This window comes from Sturnira hondurensis, unplaced genomic scaffold (assembly GCF_014824575.4).
Source record: "Sturnira hondurensis isolate 20B ecotype Veracruz unplaced genomic scaffold, ASM1482457v3 Scaffold0004207, whole genome shotgun sequence".
Taxonomy (NCBI): Eukaryota; Metazoa; Chordata; class Mammalia; order Chiroptera; family Phyllostomidae; genus Sturnira; species Sturnira hondurensis.
In genome coordinates, this window is record NW_028076838.1 from 39,949 (window position 1) to 47,831 (window position 7,883).

The following is a 7,883-nucleotide window of genomic DNA, read 5'->3' on the forward strand; positions in this document are numbered from 1 at the left end:
CCAGCAGAGCTCTGTGGACTTTCTCCTGGGTTAGATGAGCCCTTACTCTGGAGCCAAATTTCACCCACCAACAGTTACTAGGATGGTTGAAGCCACATGTGAAGCATAAATACAAAGATGCAGGAACAAGCAGATGCCATATCAACTCTAAGTTCCACTCTCAGGAGTGAGTTGTTTTTCTATCTCTATGTGAGCAACTCTTTTCTTTTTCCCTCCCAGACTATCCCAGAGGAGGATGGCTGCAGATAACACCTCCTCTGTGACAGAGTTTGTCCTTGCAGGCTTAACAGACCAGACCAGGCAAGACTCCAGCTCCCTCTCTTCTTCCTGTTTCTAGCCTTCTATGTGGTCACCATGGTAGGGAACCTGGGCTTGATAATACTGATTGGGCTGAACTCTCACCTGCACACCCCCATGTACTTTTTCCTCTTCAACTTGTCCTTAATTGACTTCCGTTACTCCTCTGCCATCATCCCCAAAATGATGATGAGTTTTGTCTAAAGAAGAACATCATCTCCTACACAGGGTGCATGACTCAGAACTTTTTCTTCTGTTTCTTTGTCATTTCTGAATGCTTCATCCTGTCAGCAATGGCATATGACCGCTATGTGGCCATCTGTAAACCACTGTTGTACACAATCACCATGTCTCCTCAGGTGTGTTTATTTCTTTTGCTAGGTGTCTACAGAATGGGTGTTTTGGGGGCTTTAGCTTATACAGTGAACATGCTGTTTCTGACCTTTTGCGCAGAAAACCTTGTCAATAATTATATGTGTGATATCCTTCCCCTCCTTGAGCTCTCCTACAATAGCTCTTACACGAATACTCTGGTGGTCTTTATTCTTATGGCCATTGACATTGTGGTGCCCATTGTGGCTATTTTTCTCTCTTATGGCTTCATTCTTTCCAGCATTTTCCACATTAGTTCTACTGAGGGCAGATCCAAAGCTTTTTCTACCTGAAGTTCTCACATAATTGCAGTTTCTCTTTTCTTTGATTCAGGAGCTTTTATGTATCTCAAACCACCTTCTATTTTACCCCTTGACCAGGGGAAAGTGTCTTCTCTCTTCTATACCATTGTGGTGCCCATGTTGAACCCACTAATCTACAGCCTGAGGAACAAGGATGTCAAATTAGCCATGAAGAAATGCTTCAGCAGAAACATCTTCTATTGAAAATGGCTGAGAAAAGAGATCCAAAGCTTTGTTGACCAGAGTTGTTTCCTTAGTTTTTCAATGAGATAAACAAATATCCAAACTTTCTCTTCTGTAGGTAGAAGACATTTTAAATTTGTTCTCAAGTACACTATTTCCCTTCATTCCTTACGCCTTTCTAAGTATTCCAATCATTTTTTATGAAAATTGTTTCCACAGTTATATAGGGTTACTGTTGAATTGGTGTAAGAAACAATTTAGACCCGACTCTTGTGTGACACATTACATACTGTACACACATATTTTGCAGGTTGCTCCTAGACATGCACACAGCTGGTGCCAGACCTGGGTCTGGAATCTAGACCCTGGGCTTGTATCCACACAGCTCTGCTTTCCTTCACTCATATTTTCTTGGTCCATCTTTTTCATAGTAAGTTTCATTTTAGGTGGGTGTTTTGTTTTTTAATTTTGCATTTAAAGAGGTCTAATTCCATTTATAGGAATGTCATGAATCTTTTCTAGGGTTAATTTTGGAACATCAATTTTGCCGAATTGTTGAAGGTGAAAAAATGTAGTGATTTGGTTGTGGCACAATGACTTTTTACATGTTTTAAAGTTTTTCAGGGGGAATGTTTAATGTAGAGTCATGCATGGTGCCCTTTAAGATGGTGTACAGATCTCTAAGGACAGAGACTCACTTATTAGAGCTTTAACAGACAGATGTGCAGATTTAAAGGAGTTATTTCCTGACTAATAAAATAGAATCTGAAGCTTCAGTTCAAGGGTTTGAATGCTGTAATCGAGTAATAGTTTGGGGTGAAAGCGAGCCATGAGAGCAGTAAAAGCAACAACTTATTAGGGAGGCATTTGCCCTTGTATTTTAAGGCATTGTGTAGAGCTGTGATCTTTGAACAGTAACAACTAAGGAAAGGAATGGTGGTCTCAGGACAGCCTGTGTATTCACAGTACTGGGAAAACGGAGGTACAGCTTAATCCAGGGTCCCACACCAAAAAACACCCCCTTTTAATTACAAAATCTTTTATCAAAAAATCATAAGCATGTAATTCTGTAACATAACAATATCACACTCAAACATACCATATGACCTTTAGGGTGAGATGTTTAAATGAAAACCATAAATTATCACACCCATATTACCACCCTACCCACCACACTGACACAGGGGTTACTTCTGCCAGACCTGCAGAAAGTAAGAGAACAATTTTTGGTCTGAACACAACTATTTTATTGGTAGAAGAAATGGTATGGGAACTGTTTGCAAGATCTTTTGACTTGCAAGCTTTTGCTTGGAAAGTTTTTTTCTATTAGGAGAAAAGGAAATGTTGGACAAAAGGGTCGTCTTACCGTTGAGAATGACTCTGGCAATGAGGACATGTTTCAAAAGGGGTGGAAGTGCAGGGGATGGTTGTGATTTGGGTAGTGCAGTGGAGGGGATGGCCATTGAATCCAGGACACTGGCAGATTGGAAATGCAGGGAGAATGATGGAGGATCAGTAGAAGGTTAATAGATGGAAAAACAATCCTACTCCCTTTTAAGTTGAAGTATGATTTATATACAGAAAAATCTTGAGTGCTCAATGCATTTTCTCACATCTGTAAGACTATGTAACCAGCACCTATCCTAAGATACAGAAGATCTTCATTTCAGAATATCCCTGTCTGCCTCTGCCCAGTAAATACTACTCTACAATCTCTTCCTGGAAATAGCTGCTATTCTCACTGTTATTCTTACAGACCTAATGCACTTGTCCTCAAGTCTTCTATAAATGTTAAATACTGCATTTGATTTTTAATGTCTGGGTTCTTTCTCATAATATAGAGGTATTGTGCATCTTACCCATAATGTATGAACAGGTACTTTGCTCTTTATTATTGCTGTGTTGTGTTCAAGTGTATAAATACAGAGCAATTTATTTATCAACTATTCTCTTCATGGACATTTCGCTTATTTTGAGTTTCGGCATATTATTAATAAAGCTGCTATGAATATTCTTGACATGTAGTTTCTTTGAAATACACTCATTTCTCTTGGGCCTATCCATAGAGGTGGATTCACTGGGTCACAGAATATGCATCCTTCCAGGACATAGGTCTGAGCTAGACATGTACACAAGGCAACTACCAGTTCTGCTAACCACTGGCAGTGCAATGGAATATGTATACTAAAGAGAAATGAGGCTTTATAACCATGGGTCCCTGACCTGTTTTGGCCAATATCATAGGGTAAAAATAACTGAATTATAATAAATCCATAAAAATAGGACCTGGTTTCAGAGGAGCCTGGGGGACTTCAACAGTTCATGCTGGTCACATGAGTGGACTATGCCTATAGTACCAGAGTAGTACTAGAATGGCAGACTTAGGACTTTTTTGTACCAAGATACTTCCTGTGGATGCTGGTGGTGCTCTGTGGCCTGGAGACCAAGTGGATCTTGTGCAGCCCAGTAGTGGAAGGACTCGGAAGCTAGGGCCAGAAATATCTGGGTCCCTCTCATTATGTACCATTCCAGCTGTTGTTTTATTCTTTACTCGTGATAAACTGCTCTGTGAATGTAAAACGTTTGAGTCTCCTGAGTCCTTTCAGCAATGGAATGTCCTGGCTGGGTGCCTCAGTTGGTGGAAGCTTAGTCCTGGACAGGTTGCATCCCCAGTCAGGCCTCATGCAGGAGGCAAACAATTGATGTTTCTCTTGCTCTCTTCACTCTATAAAATCAACTTTTAAAAAACAACATATCCTTGGGTGAAAATTTTAAAAAACAGCTGCTATGTAAACCATTGAAATGAATGGACATGGGATGAGGAGATAAGAAACATGAAGTTGGAAATTTGAGGCACTTCAACACTGAATGACGGGCAGGGAGGAGGATAGCTTTGGTAGTGGACCTAACACCGACGGGCAGGTATGGTGGGGTTAGACATTGTGTTAGACAGTAATTTCATGCTACTTGGACAACATAATTTAAATACATCACATTCTGCAAGAGAATAGGAGGTGAAAAATTTTGTTGAGTAGATGATGGCAAAATGACAAGATCAGTGTCTGATGAGTTTTGTAGTGTGTAAATGGGTAGTGTGTTAGGGTTCCCACAAGAAAGGGGGAGTCAAAAACATCCCCCAGAAATGTAACTATGCTGACAATATATACCTTTATATTTCTTTATGTCACAATTTTTTTGAATTGTGATGATAATCTGAAGTCACCCATAGACAAACACTTTATACAAAACAGGCCTACAGGCCCATACCCTCTGGTCTTATACAAAGACCCATAGGGGAAGGAAATTGTGAAGACCCGGTTGAGCTATTAACATGGGGAGGAGGATATGCTTGTGTTTCACTTCCCTCAGGTCCTCCACTGTGGCTCCTGGCAAAAACAGTGAAACTGTACCATACCAGCCCACCACAGCAACAGATGTGGCAGCTCATCAGGATTAGACAGCTCAAACAGAAAGCAGACTGGCTGAAGGAACAGATGAAGCAGATGTCTTCAAGGACCATGGCAGAAGCATCCCACCACTAGAAAACACAGATTCATAGGAGCAACTCCCAAGATCAACCTCAGGGAGGAATTTGGGGTGACCTAAAAACCCTTAAGACAAGAGCAAAGCAGATTATCCAACAAGTGAGAGTCAGGGATGCTCCAAAGAACAGGATCCTAGCTTATTTTTCAGTTGCTTTTTCAAACTCCACCAAGGTAGCCCTAATCGTGGGCCTGCTCACCTGTCTTGGAGAGCTAGGTTTAGCCTCTGAAACTGAACATATATATTGGAGGTAGGTGATAGACCCACCTATGTTTATCCTTCATACTTGTTGAAACCCTGGGGCTCCCGTTATCTAGTAATGATACTGAGTGCACCAAAGGCACCTGGCTCCCTCTGGATGGACCCCTAGAGGAAAAGCATCATTGGCTGTCCACTCTGAAAGGCACTGTATATGTCTCTAACCATTTGCCTGCTTGCTTTTCTTTGTTAACCAATACCCTCTGCATGCCTATTATGTCTAAGTGGTATGCTCATGCAATAACTAATTATACCACTCAGCAGTCTGTGCCTGAAGTAAATCTTTCCTTAGCTGGACCAATGGGATTTATAGGAGAGAGGCAAGGAGATAGTACCAAACCACTGAATCCTCCTTTATGTCAAATAGATGATGGATCAACCAAGCCAGTCACTTGGAAACTACGCTGTGAACAAACACCATCATTAATCAATATCATTAGCAGCCCTCTAGTAGTAGAAAACTGGGGTTCAAAGTGGAAGACTCATGCCATAGTAGGCTCGGCAATTATAAACCCTATGCACCTCACAGTGTATAATAAACTTAGTTGGCATAGAGGACAGGCAGGAGCCCCTATTCTCAGGATAAATGGTCCTACTCATACTAGCCCAAGGCACACTTCTACTTGGAAGATGGGGCTCCCTTTTGTTGACTGTCAGACAGGACAATTTCAACTCATCTGAAAGAAAGACAATGGCTTTGGTTACTTTAACATTTGGAATATTACATGTACCTGGGTTACTTGTGTACTCTCATGCTTATCTATTTGTAGGAATCCCTGGTGCACCTCAACCTGTGTATAATGAGACCTCTACTGTATATACTTTTCCCACTACTCCTGGCACTATGTATAATAGATGTTTAACCCGTTCGAATGTCACTCAATTGAATCTTACCACCATATTTGTCATTTGCCAACAGGCCCAGGCCTGGGTTCCTGTTAACCTTACCCCAGAGTGGGCTCATCCAGGAGGATTAAGTGCGCTCATAAGCCCCTCAACTATGTCAGAACCCGCCAATTCATAGGCATGCTTATTGCCTCCGTACTTTCTTCTATTTTAATAATACGGGCCATGACTACTGCATCTGTAGCTCTTACTGAATCCATTGAAACTGCGCATGTGCTTGGTGTTCTTCTCACTAATACTACTCAGCAAATGATTCAACAAAGCCAACAGTATCAAGCTAAAAAGAGAAGCAACAGCTTGGGAAAACACATTTGCAATGATACCTCAGACAAAGGTTTAATCTCCAAAATATAAAAAGAACTCACATGACTCCAATCAAAGAAGACGAGCAACCCAATTAAAAAATGGGCAAAGGACCTGAACAGACACTTCTCCACGAAAGACATACAGATGATCCAGAGACACATGAAAAGATGTTCAATACCGCTAGCTATAAGAGAGATGCAAATTAAAACCACCATTAGATACCACTTAACACCAGTCAGAAAGGGTACCATAAACAAAGAATCAAACAATAATAGCTGGAGAAGTTGTGGGGAAAATGGGACCCTAGTTCACTGTTGGGTGGGATTGCAGACTGGTACAACCACTAAGGAAAACAGTATGGAATTTTCTAAGAAAACTAAAAATGAACGTGCCTTTTGACCCAGCAATTCCACTCTTAGTAGTATATCCCAAGAACCCTGAAACACCTATACAAAAGAACCTATGCACCCCAATGTTCATAGCAGCACAATTTATGATAGCCAAGAGTTGGAAGCAACCTAGATGCCCATCAGTAAATGACTGGATCAAAAAGCTATGGTACATTTACACAATGGAATTCTATTCTGCAGAAAGGAAGAAGGAGCTCCTACCTTTTGCAACATCATGGTTGGAACTGGAAAGCATTTTGATGAGCAAAATAAGCCAGGTGGTGAAAGACAAATACCATATGATATCACCATTAACAGGAATCTAACAACAAAACAAACAAGCAAGCAAAATATGACCAATGACCCTCAAATACGGAACAGGCTGACAGGGTCCAGAGGGGAGAGAAGAGAGAATCGTAGGGGATGGACTCACATGAACAAATATAAAGGACACATGGACAATAACTAAAGTGGGGGGTGGAAATAGGAGGGAGGTGGGGAGCATTGGGGGGGCAGGGCTGAAAATATAAGACAGAAAACTGTACTTGTACAAGAATTAAATTAAAAAAACAGAGCCAAATTGATCAGGAAATTCTTACTCAGCTCTCTGCCACAGAATCTGCCATTGTCTGGCTTGGAGAGCTACAGGATGCTCTCACCTTAAGGCAACAGCTTACTTGTAGTCCTGGTTTTTCTAAACTCTGTGTTACTCCATTAAGGTAGAATTCCAGTCAGCACTCCTGGGCAGATATTTGTCCTCACCTACGGGAAATGTTTTCTAACAACCTTAAAGGACAAATTCATCAACTCCAGCTTGAACTCCACCAGAAGCTCAGGGACATCAAATGTCTAACTGAACAAAAGGTGTTCCATACTGTGAACAATAATCTATAATGGATAAACACTAGGAACTGGTGTGATGGATTGAATTTACAAGTTTGTGTTATGGCAGCCCTTGGGTGCCTCCTTGTTTTAATCCTTATTTGTGCTTTACGATGTATATGGAAGTTGTTTTCTCGTGATCACATTCAAAAACAGCAAGTAGTAGGTTTCACAGGCTTAAGAGCTTCAGTTGAATTAACAAAAAAAGGAGGGGGAGATGTTGGGAACCCCCTGCCTGGTTTCAGGAGTTGTAACCGCCCCCCATGGATAAGGCTGAGTGAGTGACCTTCAGACTGTGAGCCACTGAGGAGACAAAGCTTATCTCCCTGGCAGGAGCACTGCTTCTGCCTCATCCATCTCTGGCCCCCAATGCTTGGTTGGTAAGTCAATGATGGGTACAACCCCTCAGAGGGGGGCAACCTAAGCCAGACATGATCACTCAGGA

At 41.5% G+C, this 7,883-nt stretch overlaps 1 pseudogene; it reads left to right on the top strand.

Annotated features, from left to right (window-relative positions):
• Positions 1-226: 226 nt before the first annotated feature.
• On the top strand, positions 227-1,175 carry LOC118986242 (olfactory receptor 145-like; annotated as a pseudogene).
• Positions 1,176-7,883: the final 6,708 nt, after the last annotated feature.